The sequence below is a fragment of the Halichoerus grypus genome, chromosome X, assembly GCF_964656455.1.
Source record: "Halichoerus grypus chromosome X, mHalGry1.hap1.1, whole genome shotgun sequence".
NCBI lineage: Eukaryota > Metazoa > Chordata > Mammalia > Carnivora > Phocidae > Halichoerus > Halichoerus grypus.
In genome coordinates, this window is record NC_135727.1 from 93,983,756 (window position 1) to 94,010,831 (window position 27,076).

At 38.5% G+C, this 27,076-nt stretch overlaps 2 pseudogenes; both read right to left on the reverse strand.

The window, feature by feature from the left end:
* Positions 1-938: 938 nt before the first annotated feature.
* Positions 939-1,292, reverse strand: LOC144380349 (non-histone chromosomal protein HMG-17 pseudogene; annotated as a pseudogene).
* A 23,207-nt stretch (positions 1,293-24,499) lies between these two features.
* Positions 24,500-24,608, reverse strand: LOC118536219 (U6 spliceosomal RNA; annotated as a pseudogene).
* Positions 24,609-27,076: the final 2,468 nt, after the last annotated feature.

Consider the following 27,076-nt stretch of genomic DNA (forward strand, 5'->3'; position numbering starts at 1 on the left):
AGCTACAGAAGGAACTCTTCTGAGGGATGCCATCTCCATGGTGACACTGTAAGGTCCAGATTGCCGGACGTACTGGGAACCACGTCTTGGGGTCAGGTTCCAACAGGTCTCTGGGTTTAAGGCAGTCAAGTCTATGCTGAAGGGGGAGAGGGAGAAGAGGACATAAACAATGAGTTTTAGTCTTTCCACACCACCAAGGCATTTTTGCCAAGGTGGCTCAGTGTGTCAACATCAAGGAATTCCTCCTCTTGGAAACCAAGAGGAAGTTTCTCAAAACTAGAAAGGAAAGGTGTCTTTCCCCTTGTTTGTTTGTTTGTTTTTTTTAAGATTTTATTTATTTATCTGAAAGAGAGTGATCAAGAGAGCAGAGCAGGGGTAGGGGCAGGGGCAGAGGGAGAGGAAGCAGACTCTTTGCTGAGCAGGGAGCCCGATGCGGGGCTTGATCCCAGGACCCTGGGATCACGGCCTGAGCTGAAGGCAGACGCTTCACCGACTGAGCCACCCATGTGTCCCAGTGTTTTTCCCCTTTTATCAATCTAGCTTCGGAGATACTCTGTTAGTGGCAATATGCCCCTCCCCCAAAACAGCAGTGAAGCACTGTGTGTGTTAACACAGCTTAAAAAAAAAAAAGTAAGACAAAATTCTGCATTTTTATAAAACTTGATAAAAAAAATAGTGTTTCAGGGGCGCCTGGGTAGCTCAGTCGTTAAGCGTCTGCCTTCAGCTCAGGTCATGGTCTCAGGGTCCCGGGATCGAGCCCCACATCGGGCTCCCTGATCAGCGGGAAGCCTGCTTCTCCCTCTCCCACTCCCCCTGCTTGTGTTCTCTCTCTCGCTGTGTCTCTCTCTGTCAAATAAAGAAATAAAATCTTTAAAAAAAAATAGTGTTTCAAACTGTGCGGTCACCAGAAGCACACAGTTATCAAAAATGCACATGCTTCACTTGGCATGTCCAGCACCTTCAGCTTCCTGTGCCTGGTCTGTTGGGGCATCTTGACGTTCTTCGGTGTTACTCCCACCCTTGCCAGCACCAGCTTTCCCCCTTTTGCCCTTTGGGTACCTTCTTTCCCTTCTTGGCTTTTTAGGCTTGGGCTCTGGCTTTGGAGGAGCAGGATTAGCAGATACCCTTGCAGATCTTCTCTGTGGCTCAGCCTTCACCTTGGCTTTTTCTCCTTTAGCATCCCCTTCAACCTTTCTCTTGGGCATGGTGGCCACGGCGGCGGGACGTAGGCGAGGGACGCTGGGATGCAGTGATGCATGGGCTTTGGCTGGTCCAGGGGTCATTCTCGCTTTTTCTTCACACTGCTTGTAAGCTGTGTGACCTGGGCCAGATAAGGCACCCTAAGCCTCAGTGCTCTCATATGTAAAATGGGATACTACTCCATTTTCTTGTGTTCTAAGGAGTGCTTTATTTTTCTTATTTTTTTAAGGATTTTATTTATTTACTTGTCAGAGAGAAAGAGAAAGCACAAGCGGGGAGAGTGGCAGGTAGAGCGAGAAGCAGACTCCCCGCTGAGCAAAGATCCCAATGCGGGACTGGATCCCAGGACCCCGGGATCATAACCTGAGATGAAGGCAGACGCTTAACTGACTGAGCCTCCCAGGCGTCCCTATGAAGTTGCTATTAAACTGATGCTGTCTTCTCATTGACAGCATTTGATAATTGAGAGATTGAGTCATTCCCTTCCAGGTTCTTATAAAGATTAAAGATTGTGTGTGTAAGTGCTTGATACAGAGTCAGAGCTCAAGAAATGTTATTACATTTCAGTAACTTGGTCATAGGCTGTATTAGTAGTGAGTAAGAAAGCCAAGATTGGAACCAAGTTTGTAACCATAGTTACGGAGCTCCTTCTCTATTAGCCTTAAATTCTAGCCCCAAATAGTGAGGGAACTAATAGCTCATTATATTTGCTGTGAGTCGGTCCCCCATGTCATGGCCCAGACTCCTTGATTCTTGTAATTCTGTCTGCTCTTCCTAATTCCTACTATGTTCACGAGGTATAAATCATGTCAAACCCATCATTTTAAAGTTGAAATTGTAATCCTTAAATCAATGCACACAGGACTTTTATAACTGTTATTTGTTACATTAAGTTGTTATGTTATCTTTTGGAGACTGAGCTTCTGGGATAATAGGAATGAGGTGAAGCATCAAATAGGCTAATAGGCAAATAGAAAGATAAATCTTAAAATTGTTGAAATGAAGTGAAGTCTTTAGCCGGCTCCAATGCTTTCTGCTTTGTGCTTCTCCTTTTTCTCCCAGAGGGAATCAACGATCCCTCACTGTATTAGTGATTGGTGTCAGTGCTCCCCTAACCACTGGAAGTGACTCTGAGCTGGGGAGGGGAGTGTGGCCAAGGGTCTCAACCGCAAAGTTGGTATAGTGGATGATGATGATGATGATTGATGATAATGATGCTTTTCCTGCCCAGCATCCAATCTTTCTCCTTTTCCATTGCAGAAACTCTGTCCTCCCTCCATCCCTGTGATTTGTTGGAGGTAGGATTCATCCTCGGTGTGGTTGAGAAACCTGGGCCAGGACAATCAGCACATTTTATCCCTTTGGCCACAATATTTGGTTCAGGGATGAGTAAATCACTGAACATTTTTTGCTTAATCTAGCGTGAGTTTTAACTTTGTAATACTTTCAATGGAAAAAGTCCATCTTCACTAATATAATTGGAAATAAAGACCAGTTGGCAACTGAGGACACCCCTAATAGCCACAGGCTTACGCGGGAACTAAACCCTTAACGAGGAGTTGATGAGAATAGTTTTTCAGGGTCCCCTGGCACCATCAAGGAAGAGGCTTGCTCTGATGGACCAACCCAGGTGTAAAATCAGCCAGGCAGATATTTTCACTAGCCCTGAAGTTATCCTCGTACCACAAATCAATAACCTTTTTTAAATCACACAGTTCCCTCTTCTTGAATTTCGTGTTTGTCAACTAATCATTTGGACGTAATTTAGCCTTTTTTCTCTGGGAAGGGAGTACATACAGCAGGTGAACCCATACTGTGGGAAGTGTTCGGTAGGTAGTGCAAATAAATAAACTCATGGGTCTCGTTTGTAAGCAAACCTCCTGTGAATTCGATTATCATGAGTCAGTCCAATTAGCGAGCTCAACCTCGGATAATTTAACACATTTGAATTTCTGAACCTGCCAATTTGAAAATCATCACATCCCAAACAGAAATGATTAGTGGCAAGTAAAGAACCACCTTAAAGATGAGCTAAAAATGCCAAATCTTTAAATTACCTCTTTGTTGTTTTCTCGTGAGGGTGGAGTGGAGTTCGTGTTCTTTGAAATGTATTTCACTCATCTAAGAGCCTGGATGCATTGCGTTGGCAGTCAGTGAGGGTTTGGGGGCTGATGGACTTGCCTGCTTTTTCCCAAGACCTCAGCCACCAGACTTCACGATCCTTTGTGTGGTTGCTTAGATGTTAGCTATGAGAAGCTATGACAGCCCTGGTCAGATGTTCTAAAATGTTACTTGACAAAGTGATTCAGTCTTTCAGAAAGTTTATATCCGTGACTTTTGTCTAGAACAGTGAAGTTCTAGAGCAAGGGGTGGAAAAATCGAATGTCCAGTTTATTTTACAATATGGCTTCCTGCAGCATCTTCAGATAAAGAATGACATTTAGAGAAGATTTCTCTTCATTAAGAAGACTTGATATTCCTATGTGAATTGCAAATATTAAACTATTAATAGACTTCCTAGGATTTTTGTTTGTTAAGTACAACAAATGCTGAATATCTGCTATGTACATGGCATGGGTTAAGTAAATGTTCTTTTTTTACACAATCTAAGTGAAAGATACTGTCAACTAATTTCCTAATCACCTCATAAGCCAGATAAAGGTACTTACCATAAAGGTTGTAATGTTTTTTAAATGTCAGAGCAGTAACTGAACAATTATAAGAGTTAGGGCACATTTTATTATTAATTTGTCACTCTTACTGTGACATTAACTTCCTTCCTCCAAATTGCTCATTTGACATTTTTCCAATCCAGACTGTGTTAGGAGCTTCACAATGGACATTGACTTATTTTTCTTCTTCCTTTTTTACAATGTATTTTTTTAAAAAAAAACAACTTCCTTGTCATGAAAAAAATTTCAAATGATATAAAAGCAAATGTTTCCTTTTATTCATACCCAATCTTACCCCCCTTTCCAGAAGTTAACTGTTTATTGTCTCTACTTCCAGCCACTTCTGTATGCATTTATGAAAAAATATGTGCATAGATCAATATATGGTTTTATTTTTGGTGTGTGTGTTTATAAATTGGATCATAGTGTATATATTGCTTTGCAACTTGCCTTTTTCACTTAATGGGGATGTTATGGATCTCTTCGTACCAGTACATGTAGATTTATTCATACAATCGTTCAACAAATATCTATTGAGCACTACTGTGGATTTTATTTTTTTATGTTTTTAAAAGATTTTATTTATTTATTTGAGAGAGAGAGCAAGAGAGAGAGAGAGCACAGAGGGAGAGGAAGAAGCAGGCTCCCCGCTGAGCAGGGAGCCCGATGCGGGGCTCAATCCCAGTACCCTGAGATCATGACCTGAGCTGAAGGCAGACGCTTAACGGACTGAGCCACCCAGGCACCCCTACTGTGGATTTCATTTTTGTTCAGCAAATATTCCCTCGCCTTTCCCCAGCTTCTCGGGGGAGGAGTATATTTCCCTATCCCATTGATGTGGAGCTTGCTCATATGACTTGCATAGGCCAATGGAATATGGTTGGTGGAAGTGACAGTGCACCAGATCCTACCAGAAGCTTTTAGAGGCATTGCAAGTTCTGTTAGCCTTTTTGGGCTCCTGCTGAAAGAACAGTATGTCCCCCATGTTCTTCAGCCTGGTCCCTGGTACAGGAAGACACATGAGCAGACCTGAACCCGACCCACAGCCTGGAATGGAGTTGTTACAGGTGACTATAGAACAGTGAGCAATAAATAAACATTTGTTGCTCTAAGTCATTGGGATATTGGGATTTTTGTGACTCAGCATGATCATAGCAAAGCTGACCGATACAAATACTTGCTATTTGCCAGGCATTGTTCTAGATGCAGGGAAAGCAACAAAAATCCCTGTCTGCGTGGATTTTACATTGAAAATCAGGATAGTACTCCATGGAACAGTTGTACCGTAGTAAAGTATTCTCTCTTTTTCAGTCTCAGAGGCCTTCTGTAGAAAATGCTTCACATGCAATGTCTGTGTGTCTTCAAATCTTCTGCCCCCTCCATCCCTTCCTTCCTATTACTATTGCCATCTGTTCACTTTTCCCCTCTTCATCTTCTACCTTGACTGTGGAAAAACCCATTGGTTCTCCTCTTAGTTCTGCCCACCCTCAGATGTCCCATGCATTATGACAGGTGCAACTTCTATCCATGACCTTGCCTCATGCAAAATGCAGTGACCCATTTTCCTTCTTTACAAAATGCAAAGTCTGGCTTTCACTGTCTACCCGCTCTCAGCTTTCCAACTTCATCCTTTCCTTAGTCCTGCATTCTCATGTCTTGCCAGATCAGCCTGCTTGCTGCTTAGAGCACACTTCCTCTAGTGAACTTCACCCAGAATTTTCCTTTCAGGACCAAGTTACTCACTCCCCCAGCTGCTGGGAGTGTTGGTGGATGCTGGCTTTCATACGAGTCCCTCTCTGAGGATTGCTCTTGGATGGAGAGGACCACCTCACACAAGATTCACATTCCCTTCCCAGGGACAGCCTACATCCAATGACTGGTTCAAAGGGGGTCTATAAAGATCTATCCCCCTTGTCTCAAGGCAACTCTGAAAAGTCATTCCAGCTTCAGAACAATTCATGAAATTGGCTAAGGCCTTTTTTGTGACTGTATAGTAGCCCAACACCCTCCTTTGCTTAATCCTATTTCCCTCACTCCCCCACAGGGGTTGATCTCAATGACTCCATAATACATTTTCTGAATGCTAAACTCTATCTCAGAGTCTGCTTCCTGGGGAAACTGACAAAGAACACACCCTGTAGGTCCTTAGGCCTCCTTTCCCATACCTTGGGACCCTTGGCCATGCTGTTTCCTCCACCCAGAACACCTCTCCTATAATCTTCTGCTGGTTAAAACTCTACCCATACTTCATGGCCTCCCCCAAACATCACCCATTCCTTAAATTTATCCCTGATTCTTCAACCCAGAAGTCCTTGCTCTCCCTTCAAACCCCCCATCAGCAATATTCTTTTCATGCTTCTGTTATGATGCTATGGGGGCTGGCAGGTTGTAAGGGAAGAGCTTGGACTTTGGAGTCTAGCAGACTGGTACTCCTCCCCTTACTAGTCAGGTGACCACGGACTCCTCAGTTTTTCTCATCAATAAAATAAGAAAAAAGGGTGCCTGGGTGGCTCAGTTGGTTAAGCGACTGCCTTCGGCTCAGGTCATGATCCTGGAGTCCCTGGATCGAGTCCCGCATCGGGGTCCCTGCTCAGCAAGGAGCCTGCTTCTCCCTCTGACCCTCCCCCCTCTCATGTGCTCTCTCTCTCTCTCATTCTCTCTGTCTCAAATAAATAAATAAAATCTTAAAAAAATAAAAATAAAAAAATAAATAAAATAAGAAAAAAAAAAGGCTACTTTGTAGGATTAATAAGAGCATTAAGTGACACAACACAGATAAAACACACAGATAGTGCATAAGAGGTGCCCAAGTTCAAGATCCTGCCAACACTCTCCTTTCTTCTTCCCTTTATTATATCTTGTATCTTTGTTGATTACGCCAGTCATTTGTGGACTTGTCTCATTTGCTGATAGGCTTGGTAAGGACTGGAATATGTCTTCTTATTTTTGTATTCATGCAGTGCTTAGCACAAAGAGCTCAATAAATGTTGTTGAACTGAATGCCACTTCTGGGCAAAATCTTCTAGTTTGCTTTTGGAACCAAGAATTTCTATGTTGTAGCCCATAATTCATAAATTTATCACACAAGGGAGTCCAGAATGTCTATTTATGGGATCCCAATAGGAACTGTACCCCAGCAGTACTAAAGTGCTCCATGCCTTTGTTCATGCTGCCTCTCTTCTTAGAATGTCCTTCCCCTCCTTTGTTGGGTTAACTTCCACTCATCTCAGAACGGGATGCCTGGGTGGCTCAGCCATTTAAGCATCTGCCTTTGGCTCAGGTCATGATCCCAGGGTCCTGGGATTGAGTTCCGCATTGGGCTCAGCGGGGAGTCTGCTTCTCCCTCTGCCCTCTCCCCCTGCTTGTGCTCTCTCTCTCTCTCTCTCTATCAAATAAATAAATACAATTTTAAAAAATAAAATAAAATAGGGATACCTGGGTGGCTCAGTCGGTTAAGCGTCTGCCTTCAGCTCAGGTAATGATCCCGGGTCCTGGGATCAAGCCCTGCCTCGGGCTCCCTGCTCAGCAGGAAGCCTGCTTCTCCCTCTGGGCCTCATCCCACTCATGCTCTCTCTCTCACTCGCTCTCTCTCTCTCAAATAAATAAAATCTTAAAATAAAATAAAACAAAAACTAAATAAACTTGCAATAAATAGGTCGCTTAAATCTTTGGAGTCCCTTTTCATCTGACTGGCTGGCTGTTTTGCAAAATGAGCAGCATATATAATGCTTTTCTGGCCTGCTATTTCCCAACTAGCAGGTTGGGACACTTTGGTGGGTCATGAAGGTGTTCTTAATGTGTCACAATATCCTTGATTTCCTCATTCTCTGTTATCAATTTCTGACTGGCAGGGTAGGATTAGTGGTATTGGGGTAGAAAGAGGAGGTGGGACAACACAGGTGAATACGCGAGCCACTAGAGGCCACATGTTTGGGGTGGGGGTGTCTAGAGAGCCAGATCAACAAAGGGCTGGACAGGATGCGGCAGGAGGATGCAGCAGAAGGCAGCCCACCCTGCCTCGTCTCTGTGTCCTGTTTTACACAAGGTTGATGAACAGAGAGATTTTAAGTGGCTGCAAATGAAAATGTGCCCCGTAGGTGCCCGTGCAAAGGGCACTCACATCTTCCAATTCTCATGATTGCAAATGATGGAGGCTCACCTGGCACCACCTTAGGCAAAATGGGGGATATACTGGTTCATGTAGAAAACTCTGGGACAGGCAGAGATGCCCCTGGCTTCTGGGAGGAACAGGGATAGGGGCTATTGCCCCACTAGGGTAGGGAGTGCTGGTTTCTCTGTGTCAGCTTTCCTCTTTCAGACAGGCTTTTCCACAAGACTGGACCACAGATGACACAGCTGCCAGCTCTCATCTTCTCCACGTTTCACTCACCCAAGTCACGAAACAAGTATCTATGGAGCACCTATTACATTGCCAGCCATTGTTCTAGATGCCGGAAGAGCAGGGAAAGAAAAACAAGAAAGAAAACCTTCTTTTTATATTCTGGGGGATGAAATTCAGGTGGTATACAAAAGTAAAAGGCAGTATTTTATAATATACGAGAAAGTAATAAATGCTATGGAAGAAAAAGATCAAGTGTAGAAGGGGGATCGGGAATGCTGGGTGGGGGTAGGAGTGAATGTCGCGATTTAAATAGTCAGGGAAGGCCTTACTAAGGAGATGACATTGGAGCAAAGATCTGAAGAAAGAGGAGGGGTGAGCCATGCAAGTAACAAGCGAGAGAGAACCGCAGGTGCAAAGAACATTAGGTAGGCGTGGGTGGGCATGTGCGAAGAACATTTGCAAGGCCACTGAGACCGAATTGTCCAAGCAAGGGGAAAGGTAGTAGGAGACGAGGCCAAGGTGGTAAGGCAGATTACATGGGGCTTTGTGGGTCATAGTAAAGACTGACAGAGTATGAGACGGGCAACCACCAGAGGGTTTTGCAAGGAGGAACGACATTATTTGATTTCCATTTGGCTCTGTCTTATATTGAGAATGAACAGTAGAGAGGCAAGGGTAGAAGGAGGGAGACCAGTTGCTCGTTACAATAATCCAGGTGAGATATGATGGGGGTTTGGACCAGGTTTGCTCTCTGAGAGGGACTGCTACTGTTTCCCAAGCTCCAATGCAAAGGGGAATGAAGGCTATGAGGTCATGGGGTCACATGGTCACAAGTATGGCTGGTTGTCCCAATGGGAGCACTTGGGTGGAATGGGAGAAGGAGCACTTTCTCTTAAACATGGAGAGCTGTTTCTAGAAGAAGGGAAAAGTGGGAGGAAAGCACTTCAAACACTGTTTACTCAAGATGGCTTTAGAAAAGAATATAGGGGAAAGGAAGGAAAAATAAAATAAGATAAAAACAGAGAAGGAGGCAAACCATAAGAGACTCAACTATAGGGAACAAACTAAGGGTTGCTGGAGGGGAAGTGGGTGCGGGTATGGGGTAACTGGGTGATGGGCATTAAGGAGGGCACTTGATGGAATGAGCACTGGGTGTTATATGCAACTGATGAATCACTAAACTCTATCCCTGAAACTAATAATACACTATATGTTAAATAATTGAATTTAAATAAAAAATTTTAAAAAATAAATAAATAAACAAACAAATAAAAATTTAGAAGCATTCTCCTGCCTTTGTCTCTGTGTTTGAATAGCCCTGGGAAAAATTCTCTGCCTATAACTCACACAATATACTCCGCTACATCCATGGGCTCGTCCGCAGAAAACAGAGCTAAGGTTTTCGTGAAGAATCGAACCATGAGATTTCATCCTGACACTGTGTCTTTTAAAGTACTTGTCTTCCTGCTCAGAGAAGTTTTCTTTGTTGAAATATAGCTTACTCGACTTCTTATTTACTGTCACAACAAATGACCTAAATGGTTTCATATGTGTGCATCTGGTTTTCTTAAAAACTACCTCTTTAGAGCACCATCCCGATTCTCTGAAAAGAGAGAATACATTACAAACATTGTATTATTTATGTAATCTTTGCTTCTGAGTGACTCTTGAAAATGCTGGGTAGAAATTTAGGAATCTAAAGAGTTATAAAATAAGCTCTTCCAATATTGCTGTTACAATTACAATGAAAGATTCTAAACACGGAAGTGGTCTCCCTTTCACTTGTCTTGAGTGGTCTTTTGTATTTAACTATGATACAAACTCATTGAGTGGTCCTTGAGCAGTGGGCTCTTCCCTCTCACTTTTTTTTTTTCACGGAAATATAATATGATGAGATTTGCAGCCATTTCAGACGATATTCAGTACTGAAGTACTGAGTGCTTGCGTACTGAAGTACGCAATTTTAATGTTTGCTCTCTCATCTCAACTTTTATTATTATTATTGTTGTTATTATTATTATTTAAAGAAAGAGTGAGAGAGAGCACGAGCAGGGAAGAGGAGAAGCAGACTCCCCACTGAGCAGGGAGCCCGACATAGGACTCGATTCCAGGACTCCGGCATCATGACCCCAGCCAAAGGCCGATGCCCAACCGACTGAGCCACCCAGACGCCCCCATCTCAACTTCTATTACTATTATTATTTTTAAAGATGTATTTATTTATTTTAGAGGGAGAGAGGCAGGAAGGGACAGAGAGCATTCCAAGGAGACTTTGAGCTGAACACGGAGCCCGATGACGCATGGCTTGACCCCACAACCCCGAGACCACAACCTGAGCCAAAACCAAGAGTCGAGCACCCAAACCACTGCACCACCCAGGCACCCCTCAACTTTTATTATATTTAGTACTCTTGGTTTAGGATTTAATGTTATCTTGTAACCTGGAAGGAGAAGCTGAATATTTCTTTGTTCTTCGTTTACAAGCTTATCTATGGCCTTTCTAGAATGAGAAGTTTAGACCTTGTCTCTCTTGTATACTCTCTGAGGTACACCCAGATGGGAATAATTCTTTTTAGGGCACCATTCTGTTCACTGCTGATTCTATGGTCTGCATCTTCTGACAGCCACAAACAAAAGAAGGTATGCAATCAATTCGTAAGGTATAAAGAACAATGTGACAAGTACATGCCAATGTAACTTAATAAGTGCTACTGGATCCCCTGTATATCCTTCTCCTGACAGATCCCTTTCCATGATTCCAGAGGCCACTCCTATCCTGAATTAATCTTTATTTACTTTTTCTATTTTATTATGTTATTTGTTTACTTTCTTAATTGAGTATGGATTATTTTGTACATAAAAAAAAATGTACAAAATAAGGTAACAAACACCCATGTATCTCCATCTAGCTGAAGTAATAGACTATTACCAAGACCACTCAAGTTTCTATATTCCTCTTTGATCTTAGAAACCACATCCTCCAGCTCTTTTCTAAATTTTGGCTTGTCATATCCTTGTTTGTCTCTATAGGCTTTCTACATTTTTATGTAGCACTAAATAATGCATTCTTCAGTTTGATATTTTAAACTTCATGCAAGTGGTGTAATATTATGTATATTGATCTGTGACTTGCTTTTTGTGATCAGCATTATATGTGTGGGAGTCTAGGGCAATGGGGACCAATTATCCTGGCTGTGTCCTGCACAACTGTGGGGGAGCTATTTGCTTTGAGGTCCAGGCAAATGGTAACTCCTGGAGTGGTACAGCACACGACTTGCTTGACTGTACATGATGGCTGTGATAAATTGTGTTTCCAAAGATGGCCACAAAAATCTTTCCCATCCCACAGGCTCTTTTGCCTGAGATGTGATCTCATCATGCCGTCATCAACAAGCGAGTCTGTTTCGCCTCCCCTTAGATCTGGGCTGGCCCTCTGAGTTATTTTGACTCATAGAATGTACCAGAAGCAATGCCAGGTGACTAACAGGGTTAGGAATTAAGAGATTGATACTTTCTGCCTTCACTATTTGGAATGCTTCCTCTTAGAAGCCAGCTACCATGTAAGAAATCTGATTACTGCAAGAGCACTGTGTTGTGAGGATGTCCCAGGTAACCAAATAGTAAGACAGAGTCCATTCAGAGGAGCATTTGGGTGCCAGGCACGTAATGAAGGAAGCCTTATTGGACCATCTAGTTCCGCCTAGTTACCAATCGAATGCAGCTGAGTGAATGACCCCAGCAGATATGATGTGGAGCAGAAATGGCCAGCTAAGCCCAAACCAAATTCCTGTCTCAGAGTATCATGAGCAAATGAAATGAAACTAGAATGGCCCTTCAGAACATTCATGGTTGTCCTGAGTTGGGCTGACCAGTCATTAGATGTGGCCATCCCAGTAAGGAAGGTGACCTTGTACCAGCCAGTTCTCTGAAGCTGAGGCAGTCCCTGAAGGGTTTGACAGCTGAAGGCCAACGACTGACAGCACCTCCGGCAGCTGGAGTCACAAGCCCTTCCTTGAAGGGAGTCTTGGAAGTGCATCACGGTGTCCACAAATACTGTATTGTATGTGATTATTTATTTAACTCTATTCCTGTTGATGGATATTCGGATTCCTAAAATCATTAGACATTCTCTTGTGTTTTCTGTTTTTTAAGATTGTATTTATTTATTTGAGAGAGAGTGAGTGAGCAAGAGAGAGAACATGAGCCAGGGGAGGGGCAGAAGGAGAGGGAGAAGCATGTGGGGCTCAATCCTGGGACTCCAGGATCATGACCTGAGCCGAAGGCAGACGCTCAACCAACTGAGCCACCCAGGCACCCCTTCTCTTGTGTTTTCTAGCTATATTAAAGTTTTGCTGCTCATAATTAATTCCTGCATGAACCTGGAAGTGATTTTTTTGTTATGAGGTAAACATCCATTTTCTTCATATAAACAATGTAGTTTGCAGTGATGCCTCTGTTATCAAGTATCTCTGTATGTTTTAGTGTGTTGCTGGCTGTTGATTGTGTTAACTGTGTTCTGTTGGCTCATTTGTCCATCTCTGAGCTAATGTCATAGTGCCTTAATTACTATAAATTTATTTAAGACTTAGAGCAATGTTCCCTCAACATTGTCATTCTTTTTCAGGAATGTCTGAGCTATTCTTGACTTGGCTCTACCATATAAATTTTAAATCAATTTCTCAAATTCCACACACACCCAAAATCTATCATAAATTATTTGTTTTGTCCTGTTTTCTTTGAAAATGGCTTTATTTTAGAAGTGGTCTGTATCCCACTGTAATTTGAGAAACACTGAATTGAGAGATATGCTAGCTACTTGTAGTGGGTTGAATGGTGTCTATCCCTACCATGCCCCCCCCAAAAAAGATATGTCCGTATTTTATTTTATTTTAATTTTTATTTTATTTATTTATTTATTTATTTAAAGATTTTATTTATTTATTTGACAGAGACACAGCGAGAGAGGGAACAGAAGCAGGGGGAGTGGGAGAGGGAGAAGTAGGCTCCCCACGGAGCAGGGAGCCCGATGTGGGGCTCGATCCCAGGACCCTGGGATCATGACCTGAGCCGAAGGCAGATGCTTAATGACTGAGCCACCCAGGCGCCCCAAATTTTTATTTTTTTGATATGTCCATATTTTAATCCCTGGAACCTGTGAATATGACCTTATTTGGATATGGTGTCTTTGCAGATATAATTAAGGATTTGAGATAAGGAGATATCCTAGGTTATCCAGGTGGGCCCTATTTCCAGTGTTAAGTATCCTTACAAGAGAAAGGCAAAAGAGAAGAGGAGGAAGAAAAGTGTCCACAAAGGCAGAGATTGGAGTCATGTGGCCCAAGCCAAAGGAATACCTACAGCCACCAGAAACTGGAAGAGATAAGGAATGGATTGTCCCCTGGAGCCTCCAGAGGGAGTACAGCCCTGCTGACACCTTGATTTCAGACTTCTGAATTTGAGAGAATAAATTTCTGTTGTTTGAAGTCAACCAGTTTGTGTAATTTGTTACAGTGGCCACAGAAAACTAACACACCACTCATTCTTTATTTTCCCTAAGCTCTTCTCCTGTATTGTTAGATCTCTAGAAGGCAACAAGCCAGGGGCATATTATTACCCATATAAATGTAAATAAATATAAAAAAAGCACTCGCTGAATTGAAGCCAGATAGTATGTCCCAGAATTTTCTAGAAAGTCTATAAAAGAAATGGCCACATGAAAAAAATGTCTGCATCTTCTGCAAGCCAGCTGTGGTCATTCCCAGGAGAAGGTCAAAGCAAAACATTCCTGTGGGTGAGGTGAGTGTCCTCAGTCAATCCAAGCAACAAAGCATGGAGTGGAGAGCCGGAAATTCATAACTTCTGGTCTAGACTAGCCAAACACAAAGAAAATTCTTGGTCAGGTTCACTCACAAATGCTGTTCACAGGTTAAAAAGATGGGGCAAAGGCAGTGGGCATCTTGGTAATGGCATCCCTCAACATTTCTATCATATGAGTCACCTGTTCCAATTTGGGCTGGTTGCATATGTCTGATGATGCACAGTTGTCATCCCAGATATCCCTTCACTGTCTACCTGGGGATTGTCTTTGTGTTTTCCTTCTTGGATCTCCTATTTCCCGTGTCTCATATCTTTTTTGTCTTGATTTGGCCATCTCCTTTTGGTGAGCACTTCCCCCAGCAGCTTCTTGGGAAACTGTGCTTGGAGAATAAGTATTTTGAGACCTTGCATATCTACAAATACCTTTACTTATCTACTCTAAAATGGTAGTTTAGCCAGGTACAGAATTTTAGATCGGAAATAATTTTCTTTCAGAATTTTGAAGCATCACTCCATTGTTTTCTTGATTCCATTCTGCTAAGGATAAAGCCATTCTGATATCTGATCCTTTGTACAAAGCCTATTTTTTTTTTCTGTTCTAGAAGCTTCCATTAGTTCCCATTGTTCTAAAGTTACTTTGATGTAGGTCTGTTTTCTTCAATTGTGCTTTGTTTTAAGTAGGCCTTTTTATCTGACAATTCATGTCCTTGAGTTTGGAGAAATTTTCTTTAATTCTTTCAGTGATGATTTTCTCACCCCTGCTTTCAATATTCTTTTTTTCTGTAACTCATATTTTCCAGATGTCATACCTCTTGGTCTGGTCCTTTCATTTTCTTACATTTCTTTCCTGACCATTATTCTTTTTTTGTCTTTCCATGTCACTACTGAGTGTTTCATTTCTGCTCCCATCTTACCATGTTTTTAATTTCCTAGAGCTTGTTCTTGTTTTCTATTTTAATAATAGAATTGTGTTCTTGTTTCATAGATGCAATATCTTTTCTGATTGCTTTTAATATATTAATGATAATTATTTTTAAAGTTTTATTTTCCTTGCAGATTATATTTCCTTCAGGTTGCTTTCATCCCTTTGTGTTTACTGGTCTGTTTGCTTTGGACTCTATCTTCCATATTAGCGCTTTTCCTATGATGTTTGTTAGACCTTTTCCTATGTTAGCGCTTTTCCTATGATGCTGTTAGGATTAAAAAGTTGATTGAAAGCTCTGACCCCATGAATGGAACTTGTTGCCTTTGAGTTTTACCGTTGAGTGATCTGAGTGCATCATCTGGGAGGTAATCCCTAAGGTCAGTATCTTTAAGTCTTTCTTCAGAGATTGGCTGAATTCCCCAGAGGGAATTAGAGGAGGATGGTCTAATTGGAGGGTAAAGGTTTAGCTGTCAGAATTTTGTGACTCAACTGGAGAGGAAGACTTGGGGGAGCAGTGGGGTTGAATCTCAGTATTAAACATTTAGGGATTTGGTCACATACTTCTTGGGTTTGTAGTAAGGTACTTCTGTCTTCCAATGTACCTACTGTCTGCGGTGCAGAGGCTTCCTGTTGACTTGTATAGAGAATAAACCTCCATGTTTCTTTCAGTTTGGGGAGGAACTGTCGTTTTAGTTTTCAGTAAAGTTTCATAACTTTCTCTATAAATGTCATGTATATCTTTATTAGATTTATTTCTATATAACTTTTTGTTATTATTAGTGGTATATTTTGAAACATGTTTTCTATCTGTTGCTGTAGTATAGAAATTAATTTAATTTAATTTTAAAGATTTATTTATTTATTTGAGAGAGAGAGAGAGATAGTGAGAGAGAGCAGGAGCTTGGGGTGGGGGGGAGGAGAGGGAGAAGCAGGCTCCCGGCTGAGCAGGGAGCCTGATGTGGCGCCCTGGGATCATGACCTGAGCCAAAGGCAGACACTTTAACTGACTGAGCCACCCAGGTGCCCCTAAATGAAATTAATTTTAGATCTCTCCATTTTAACCAACCATCCTCAACTATTCTATTAATTCTAATTATTTGTCAACTAATCCCCTTGGGTTTTCTTGTTAGCAATCAATTACTTTTCAAATAATGATCATTTTCCCCCCTTTTCAATCTTTATAACCTACAAAGTTTATAAATTCCCTTTCTCATTTTACTTAACAGATAGGACCTCTGGTTTGGTGTTGAAATGATGTGGTAATAGTCCTTGAGTTATGTCTGATCTGATTTTAAAGGTGAACTTCTCATGTTTCAAATTTAGGTATTAGGTGGGTTTTTAGTTTTGGGTAAATAATTTTATTAAGTTATCTTCTAATCCTAGATCATTAGGCAATTTTATTCCAAATAGGTATTGAATTACATTGAATGCTTTCCCTTCATTTATTAAGATAATTATTTTTCTCTCTTAATCAGTGAATAAAAATAATGGATTTTCTAATATTAAACTAACTTTGCCTTCCTGGGATAAGCATAGCCTAGTTGTGATGTTTATCTCTTCGGTTCATTGGTGGTTTAGTTTGCATACAATTTGTTTAGGGTTTTTAAATCTGTGTTGGTGAGTGAAATTATGCTGTCTGTAGTATGCCTTTCTTGTACTCATATCTGTGTTTGCTATCAAGGTTGTACTAGCCTCATAACATTGGAGAGCTGGAGAGTTTCTTTTCTATTTCTGTTCCCCGGAAGAATTTTCATAATTTTGGAATGAAATATTTTTTGAATTCTTGGTAGAACTTGACTACAAAACCAGCTGAGCCTGGTGTTTTTACCTATTGATTTGTCTGCCAGTATTTATAGGACTACTCAAGATTTCTGTTTTTCCCTGAGTCAGTTTAGGTTGGTCATATTTCCTAGGAGTTTTGCCATTTTGTAACAGTTATCAATTTATTGATATTAAGTGTTTCATAGTATTATCTTTTCAATTAAGCCAACTTTTGACTTTGTTGATCCTCTTTGTTGTTTGCCTTCTCTTTTATTACTTAGCTTTATTATTTCTTTTTTTTCTATTTTCTTTGAGTTTATCCTGTTTTTCTTTTTATACTCAGTGCTTCTTATATTCAATGCTTAGCTCATTACTTCTCATTTCATGTTATTTCACGATTTTAAAAAACTTCTTATTTTGAGATAATTATAGATTCACAGGAAGTTATAAAAATAGTACAGAAAGGTCCTCTGTACACTTTACCCAATTTCTCCCAGTGATCACATCTTTGGTAACCACAGTATAACATCAAAATCAGGAAACTTGCACTGCTACAGTTTTTGTGTATAGGTTTATGCCATTTGATCACATGTATTGATTTGTGTAACCACCATCAGTCAAGATACAGAACTATTCTGTCACTCCCCAGATCCCTACCTCCTAGACTTTTTAGTTTGTTTGCTTTGTTTGTTTGTTTTGTTTTGATTTTTACTGATGTATAATTGACATACATTATATTAGTTTCAGGTGTGCAACATAATGACTCGACATTTACATATTTCAAGATGATCACTACGATAAGTCTAGTTAACATCTGTCACCATATATACAGATTTTTTTTCTTGTGGTGAGAACTTTTAAGATTTACTCTCTTAGCAATTTTTAAATATGCAATACAGTGTTATTAACTCTAGTTACCATGCTATACATTACATCCCTGTGACTTATTTATTTCATAACTGCTCCCCTTCACCCATTTCCTCTATCTCACAACATCCATGCTGCTGGTGACCACTAATCTATTGTATGTATCCATGAGCTTAGGGTTTTTCTGTTTTTGTTTTTAGATTCCACTTATAAGTGAGATCAAATGGTATTTGTCTTTCTCTGCCTGACTTATTTCACTTAGCATAATGCCCTTAAGGTCTATCCATGTTGTTGCAAATGGCAAGATTTTATTCTTTTTTATGGCTAGATAATATTCCATTGTATATATATACCACAATTTCTTTATCCATTCACCAGTCAGTAGACACTTAGGTTGTTTCCATGTCTTGGCTATTGTAAATAATGCTGCAATGAATGTGGGGGTGTATATATCTTTTTGAATTTGTGTTCTTATTTTCTTTGGATAAATACCCAGAAGTGGAATTGCCAGCTCATATGGTAGATCTATTTTTAATTTTTTGAGGAACTTCCATACTGTTTTCCACAGTGGGTGCACCAATTTACTTCCCACCAACAGCATACAAAGGTTGCATTTTCTCCACATACTCACCAACAATTGGTATTTCTTGTCTTTTTGGCAATAGCCATTCTGACAGGTGTGAGGTGAGTGTCATTGAGATTTCGGTTTACATTTCCCTGATGATTAGTGATGCTGTGTTGGCCATCTGTGTGTCTTCTTTAGAAAAATGCCTATTCAGATCCTCTTGCCCATTTTTTAATCAAATTGTTTGGTATTTTGCTATTGAGTTGTCTGAGTTCTTCATATATTTTGGATATTAGCCCCTTATCAGTTATATGATTTGCAAATATTTTGTCCCATTCAGCAGGTTACCTTTTAATTTTCTTGATGGTTTCCTTTGCTGTGCAGAAGCTTTTTAGTTTGATATAGCCCCCCCCCCTTGTTTATATTTCTTTGTTGTCTTTGCTTTTGGTGTCAAATAAAAAACATCATTGTCAAGACCAGTGTCAAGGAGCTTACTGCCTATGTTTTCTTCTGGTTTTATGGTTTCAGATCTTATATTCAAATATTTAATCTAGTTTAAGTTAATTTTTGTGTACAGTGTAAGATAGAGGTCCAGTTTCATTCTTTTGCATGTGAATGTCCAGTTTTCCCAATAGCACTTATTGAAGAGACTGTCCTTTTGCTATTGTACATTCTTGCATCCTTTGTTGTAAATTAATTGACCATATATGCATGGATTTGTTTCTGGGCTCTCAGTTCTGTTTCATTGATCCATATATCTGTTTTTATGTCAATACCACACTGTTTTGATTATGATAGCTTTGTACTATAGTTTGAAATCAGGGAGTGTGATGCCCCCAGGCTTGTTCTTTCTCAAGATTGCTTTGGCTATTCAGGGTTTTTTGTGGTTCTATGTAAATTTTAGGATTGTTTGTTCAATCTGTGTGAAAAATGCCGTTGGAAGTTTGGTAGAGATTGTATTGAATCTGTAGATTGCTTTGGGTAGTATGGAATTTTAACAATATTAATTCTTCCAATCCATGAGCACAGAATATCTTTCCATTTATTTGTGACTTCTATTTCTTTCATCAGTGTCTTATACTTTCCTGTGTATCTTGCCTGCCAGTCTTTTATGGTCATACTCACTTCCCTCCAATACACCATTGTTAACTCCTGGTAGCTACAAGTCTGTCCACCATTTCTATAATATTATCATTTTGAGAATATTATATAAATGGACTCATACAGTATGTCACCCTCAAAACTGACCTTTTTCACTTGGCATAATGCCCTTGAGATCCGTTCAAACTGTTGTGTGTATCGATAGTTTGTTCTTTTAATGGCTAAGGGGTATTCCAAGGTATCGATGTACCACAGTTTTGTTTTTTGTTTTTTAACAATTTATCTATTAAGGGATGTTTTAGTTGGTTGCAGTTTTGACTATTACAAATAAAGCTGCTATGAACATTTGTGTACACATTCTTTAAAAAGATTTTTTATTTATTTTAGAGGTGGGGAGGGGCAGAGGGAGAGGAAGAGGGAAAATCCTCAAGCAGACTCCCTGCTGAGCACAGAGACTGACACAGGGCTCAATCCCAGGACCCCGAGATCATGACCTGAGCCGAAATCAAGAGTTGGCCGCTTAACAGACTGAGCCATCCAGGCGCTCCTTGTGTACACATTTTTGTGTAGACATAAGTTCTCATTTCTCTGAGATAGATGCCCAGGAGTGATTTTGCTGGATGATATGGAAAGTATGTGTTTAGTTTTTTTTAAAGAAATTGCCAAACTATTTTCCAGAATGGCTGTAACATTTTACATTCTCACTAGCAATGTTTAGAGATACAGGTTCTCCACATCTTTGCCAGCATTTGATATTGTCTTTTTTGTTTGTTTATTTATGTTTTAGTTTTTCTAATAGCAGTGCTTGTCTTATGGCTAGTGATGTTGAATGTGTTTATTTGTCATCTGTACATCCTCTTTAGTGAAATGTCACTTCATTTCTTTTCCCTATTTCCTAAGTGGATTGTTTGCTTTTTACCATTAAATTATGAGAATTCTATATATATTCGAGATACAAGTCCATTGTTAGATATGTTTCATAAATATTTTCTCCAGGTATATAGCTTATTTTTCCATTCTTTTAACAGAATCTGTCACAGAGTTTTAAATTTTGATGAAGTCCAATTTAATGACTTTTTTCTTTTATTTACTTATTTTTTAATTTTTTTTTTTTTTTACTTTTTTCTTTTATGAACTGTGCTTTTGGTTTCATGTTTGCCTAGCCTTAAACCCAAAGATTCCCCCATGTTTTCTTCTAAAGTTTTATGGTTTTGTCTTTTGCATTTAAATATATCATTGATTTTGAGTGAATTTCTATATAATGTATGAGGTTTAGGTCGAGGTTCATTTTATGGGTTGATTGTCTATGGATATTCAATTGCTTTAGCACCATTTATTAAAAAGATTATCTTTCCTCCATCGAATTGTTTTTGCATCTTGTCAAAAATCAGCTGGTCTTGTTTATCAGTTCTATTTCTGGGTTCTCTATTCTGTTTCATTGATTCATGTGTATTTTCCTCTGTCCATATTATACTGTCTTCATTACTGTAGCAATATAATAATAATTGGATGGAGTGCTCCTTTCCAATTTTCTATTTCCTAATTCTATTTCAAAATTCTTTTAGCTGTTCTAGTTCCATGACCTTTCCAAATACATTTTAGAAAATTTTGTTTATATCCACAAAACGTCTTACTGGGATATTGATAAGAATTGCATGAAACCTGTGTATCAGTTTGGGGAGAAATAAAACCTTCATGATGTTGAGTTTTCCAATCCATGGATATGCTATGTCTCTCCATTTATTTAAATATTTTATTTCTTTCATCAGCGTTTTGTAGTTTTTAACATAAATGTATAGGACATATTTTGTTATATTTATACCTAAGTGTTTCTCTTTTTTTTGAGTGGTTTAATGGTATTATGTTTTTCATTTTGGTATCCATGTGTTCATTGGTAGTACATAGAAATACTATTGATTTTTATATGTTGATCTTATATTCTATGACCTTGCTAAATTCATGTATTAGTTCTAGGAGTTTTTATGTAAATTTCTTGGCATTTTCTATGTAGACCATCATGTCAACTGAAAATAGGGATGCTTTGATTTCTTCCTTCTTGATCTGAATCAGGTTTTTATTGCCTGATTGTTCTGGCTAGGATTTCAGTATTATGCTGAATAAAAGCAAAAAGAGCAGATATCTTTGCCTTGTCCTGGATCTTAAGAGGAAATCATTGTCTTTCACCATTGTGTTTCTTGTCAGCTATAGGATTTTTGAAGGCATTCTTTATCAAATTGAGGAAGCAACTCTCTATTCCTAATTTTCTAAGCATTTTTATCATGAATGTGTGTTGAACGTTTTTTCCATTACTTTTATTGAGATAAAATTCATGTAACAAAGAATTAATTATTTAAACCATTTTAAAGTGTACAATTCAGTGTTCTTTAGTATATTCACAATGCTGTGTAACTATCACCACCATCCAATTCCAGAACGCTCTTAATACCTCAAATAGAAATCCATACACATTCAGCAGTCACTCTCCATTCCGCCTTCCCCTCAGCCCCTGGCAACCACTGATCTGCTTTCTGTCTCTATAGATTTATCTATTATGGATGTTTCATAGAAATGGATTCATACAAGATGTGACCTTTGTGTCTGGCTCCTTTCACTTAGTATAATGTTTTCAATTTCATTCATGTTGTAGCATGTGTCAATCCTTCATTCCTTTTCATGACTGAATAATTTTCCATTGTATGGATATACCAAAGTTTGTGTATTCATTCACCAGTTGATGGACATTTGAGTTGTTTCCACTTTTTGGCTATTATGAATAGTACTGTTATGAACACTCATGTACAAGTTTTTATGTGAACATATGTTTTTACTTCTCTTGGGTATGTATCTAGGAATGGAACTGCTGGGTCATGCTGTAACCCTATGTTCAGAAACAGGCTGAGTTTTGAGATAGGCAAGATAAAGGTAAACCTTGTGAGCTGATCTTCCAAGGAGCTACCAGATGAGTCAAAGCAATTAATTACAATTCTTTGTAAATGAGGTCTGTTTTGCTCCCCTCCACACCAGTACCAGGAAGGTGGGGTGTTATTTTCAAGGCTACCACTGGGCTTGGGATGGGGGATGGAACCAAGATCTGTGAAAATTCCATAAAGCCACTTTTCTTACTGAGATTTGGCTTGATTTTTGTTTGTTTTCTGTTTTTGTTTTTGTTTTTGATTAAGCACTCTCCTTGTCACTATAAGCTTTTAGTTAGTTTCCAGAGTTCTGAAAATGTTGCTTTTGCCAGGTTTTTAATTGCTTGTATGGAAGGACAGATTTTTGAAATTGCTCTCTTCACCATCTTTGCTGATATCCTCCTTGAATGATAAATTTTGTCAAGTGCTTTTTCTGCATCAATTGACATGATCATATTACTTTTCTTCTCTAGACCATTAATATGGTGGTTTACATAGATTGATTTTCAGATATGGAACCAGCTTTGCATCTCTGGAATCAATCCTCTTCATCCCTGATGTGTAATTATTTTTGTATGTTGCTCAATTCTATGTGATAATACTTTGTTAAGTACTTTTATGCCTACATTCATGAGAGCTATTTGTCTGCAGTTTTCTTTTTTTGGACTATCTGTCTAATTTTGGTATCAGGGTCATACTGCCCTCATAAAATAAGCTCAGAATTGTTCTCCTTTCTAATTTTTGGAAAAGATTTTACAAATTTGAGGTTCTTTTTCAAATGTTTGATAGACTTCACCTAGAATTCATGTTTGGTAGAATTTATGTGAGCCTGGGGGTTACTTTCTTGGGAGTTTTAAAGTTACAAACTTCTATAGTATTTATAAGGCTACTCAAATTGGGTGAGTTGTGGTACCTTGTGCTTTTTGAAAAACTGCTCCATTTCATCTAATTCATCAAATTTATGTGTAGAGTTGTTCACACCATTTCCTTATTATCCTTTTGATGTTTGCAAGGTCTGCAGTGATAGCCTGTGTTTCATTTCTGATAGTAGCAATTTGTGCCTTCTCTCTTTTGTTGTTTTTCAGTCTTGCTAGAGACTTGTCACTTTCGCTGCTCTTTTCAAAGAATCAGCGCCTTGTTTTATGGATTTTCTATATTGTTTTTCTGCTTTCAATTTTATTGATTTCTGCTCTTATTGTTGTTGTTTCTTTCCTTTTGCTTCCTTTGAGCTTATTTTGTGCTCCTTTATGAAGTTTCTTAATACTAGGTGACTGGAGATTTTTCCTTTTTTTTAATGTAAGCATTTAATGGTAAAAATTTCCCTCTCAGCACTAGTTTAGCAGCATCTCACAAATTTTGATATGCTAGATTCTAATTTTCATCCAGTTCAATGTATTTCTTATTTTCTTTGAAATTTCCTCTTTGATTCATGGATTATTTAGAAGTATGTTTTTTTTGTTTTGTTTTCAAATGCTTGGATATTTTCTGTTATCTTTTGGTTACTGGTTTCTAGTTTGAGTCTTTTGTAATCAGAGAACACACTCTTATTTCCATTCTTTTCATTTTGTTGAAATTTGTTTTATGGTCCAGAATACAAACTATCTTGTTCTATGTTCCATAGATACTGTGTTATTTTGTGTGGTGTAGCAAAATGTTTATATTTAGAATTAGCGAGCTGGACTCAATTTAGATGATCCCGATTTTGTTGGCAATATCCAAAGCATCATAGTTAGAGGCAAGTTGAACATATGCCTTCTTCTCTTTATCAGGCCTGATAAGGATGTTGACCTTGGCCACCTCAATGTCTTAGAGCTTCTTCACAACCTGTTTGATTTGGTGTTTATTGGCCCCGACATCCACAATGAACACAGTGTGCTGTTGTCTTCTATCTTCTTCATGGCTGACTCTGTGGTCAGGGGCAAGTTGATGGCATAATAGTCAAACTTGTTTCTTCTGCAGGTGCACTTCTAGGGATATATTGGCTGCTTTTAGAACCAGAGTGGCTTGGGCCACTAAAAGTTGAGTGATGTGTGACTATCCTCCTTTTTCTCCTCCTTCTCTTCCTCCTTCTTCTTTTCTTCTTTTTGTGACTCTGGATATCTTTCAATACTGCTTTCTTGGCCTTCAAAACCTTGGCTTTGGCGTTGGGAGGGGCCAGGGGCTTCCTTCTTCACTTTCAGTGCCATCTTTGTGCCATGGACACTTTAAAAGAATGTGTATTCTGCTGTTATTGGGTGGAATGTTATATAAATGTTACTTAAATCCTGTTGGTTGATGGTGTGTTAAGTTCTTATACATCCTTGTTGATTGCCTAGAAGTTTTATCAGTTGTTTATAGAGGGGTGTTGAAGTCTCCAACTGTAATTGCATGTCATACTTGTGCAGGGGCCATGCTAATCTTCTCTGTATCATTCCAATTTTAGTATATGTGCTGCTGAAGTGATCACTCTCCAACTGTAGTTGTATTAATTTTTGTTTCACATATTTTGCAGCTTTGTTGGTTTATGCATACCAATTTAGGATTGCTATGTCTTCTTGGTAGACTGACTCCTTAATCATTCTCTAAAATTCCTCTCAGTCCAAGGTAATTTTTTTTTGTTTTTGCTCTGAGGACTATTTTGTCTGTTAATAATATAGCCACTCCTGCTTTCTTCTAATTGATGTTTATATAGTATAGATACTTTTATTCTTTTAATTTCAACCTACCTATATGGTATTTGAAATGAGTTTCATGGTTGCATTATATGTTTGAATCTACTCTGTCAATCTTTGCCTTTCAATTGCTGTAATTAGACCATTTACATTTAATGTAAATAATGATATGTTAAGGCTTAAGTTTGCCATTTAAATTTCTGTTTTCTGTGGCTTGTTTGTTTCTGTTTCTTTTAGCTATCTTCCTGTGGCTTACTTGAACATATTTTAGAACTCATTTTGATTTATTTGTAGTATTTTAAAAAAATCTTTAGTAGCTTTTCCAAAAAATTATAAAAATAATACATGTTCATTATAAAAAATTCAAATAATACCTGAAGTAAGAAGTAAAGATAACGCCATTCTTCTGAAGAGGTACAAAATAAAATAAGGTATCATTTTTCAAACTACAAGATTGGCAAGATTAAAAGAATGATGAAGCGATGATGGTTGTGGAAAACCAATTAACAGTGGCTACTTAGAGAGCAGGTAAAGGGGAAACATAAATACAAACTTAAAAAAAATTATTAAAAGGAATGATAATATCCAGCACTGCTAAGCATGTAAGCCAGGGTTTTTCAACCTCAGCACTATTGACATAATTCTTTGTTCTGAGGGACTGTACTGTGTGTTGTAAGATGTTTCACAGCATCTCTGGTCTGTTACACTAGATACCAGTAGCATCTCTAACCCTGTCCCCCTCTGGCCCTATAGTATTTTTTGAGTAGATCTCTTTCTACAGAGTTTTAACGGTTGCCCTAAGTGTTACATACTTACACATACATGAGTTATCACATTCTACTAATGGCTATGTTTTACCAGTTTGAATGAAGTGTATATATTTTATCTCCTCATAAATTCCTTTCCTCTCTCCCATTTGTAATCATCTTAAATATTTCCTCTACACACACGGAAAACCATATCACATAATGTTATCATTTTTATTTTTGCTTCAAAAGTAAAAATTTGAAAAACTCAAGAGAACGAAAGTATTTTATTTACCTATATTTTTACTATTTCCCTTATTTTTTTTCCTTGCTAATGTTTTCAAATTCCTTTTTTTTTTTTAATCATTCCTGTTCTTTTTCAAGAATTTCCATTAGCTATTCTTTTAGAGTAAGTCTGCTGGTAATAAATTCTCTTAGCTTTTCTTTATTTGAGAATATCTTGATTTCTCCTTCATTCCTAAGGAGTATTTTAACTGGTTATAGGATTCTAGGTTGACAGTTCTTTTCTTGTAGCACTTGAAAATTTTTGTATCATTTTCTTATGGCCTACACAATTTCTGATAAGAAATCCACTGCCAAAAAAAAAAAAAAATCCACTGCCATTTGAATTGTTTTCCCTATAGATAAGGTATTATTTCTCTTTCATTGATTTCAAGATTTTTCTTTATTTTTAGTTTCTAGAATTTTGATTATCATGTGCTGTGGCATGGATTTCTTTGAGTTTATTTTGTGTGGAATTCATTATGCTTTTTTGAATCTGTAGGTTTATGCCTTTTGCCAAATTTGGGGAAATTTTAGCCATGATTTTTTCAAATACTTTTTCTTTTCCTTTTCTTTTTTTTAAGATTTTATTTACTTATTTGACAGAGAGAGACAGCGAGAAAGGGAACACAAGCAGGGGGAGGGGAGAGGGAGAAGCTGGGATCATGACTCAAGCTAAAGGCAGATGCTTAATGACCTAGCCACCCAGGCGCCCCTCAAATACTTTTTCAATCCTACATTTTTCCTCTTCTCCTCATGACTCCAAAGACGTGAATGTTAGATCTTTTGTTATAGTTCTACAGTTCCCTGAGGCTCTATGTATTTTTCCCAGGTTTTTTTTTTTCCTTTCCTTTGTTTAGACTGGGTAATTCTTATTGTTTTTTCTGTTCATCAATTCTCTTTTCTGTCCCCTCCATTCTGATGTTCAGCTTATCAAATGAGATTTTTAAATTTTTTTTAATTTGGTTATTGTATTTTTCAGTTCCAATGTTTCCATTTGATTCTTCTTTTTATCTTCTATTTCTTTATTGACACTTTCTAATTTTTTGCTTAACCTTTCTATTTTTTTTCATTTGTTTTAGTCATGTTCATAATTGCTTCTTGAAGGATTTTTGAAATAGCTACTTTAAAATCCTTGTCAGATAATTCTAGTTCACTTCTTGGTACCTCATTGTTGGCATCTGTTGATCATCTTTTCTTATTCAAGTTGAGATTTCCCTGGCTGTTGGTGTGAT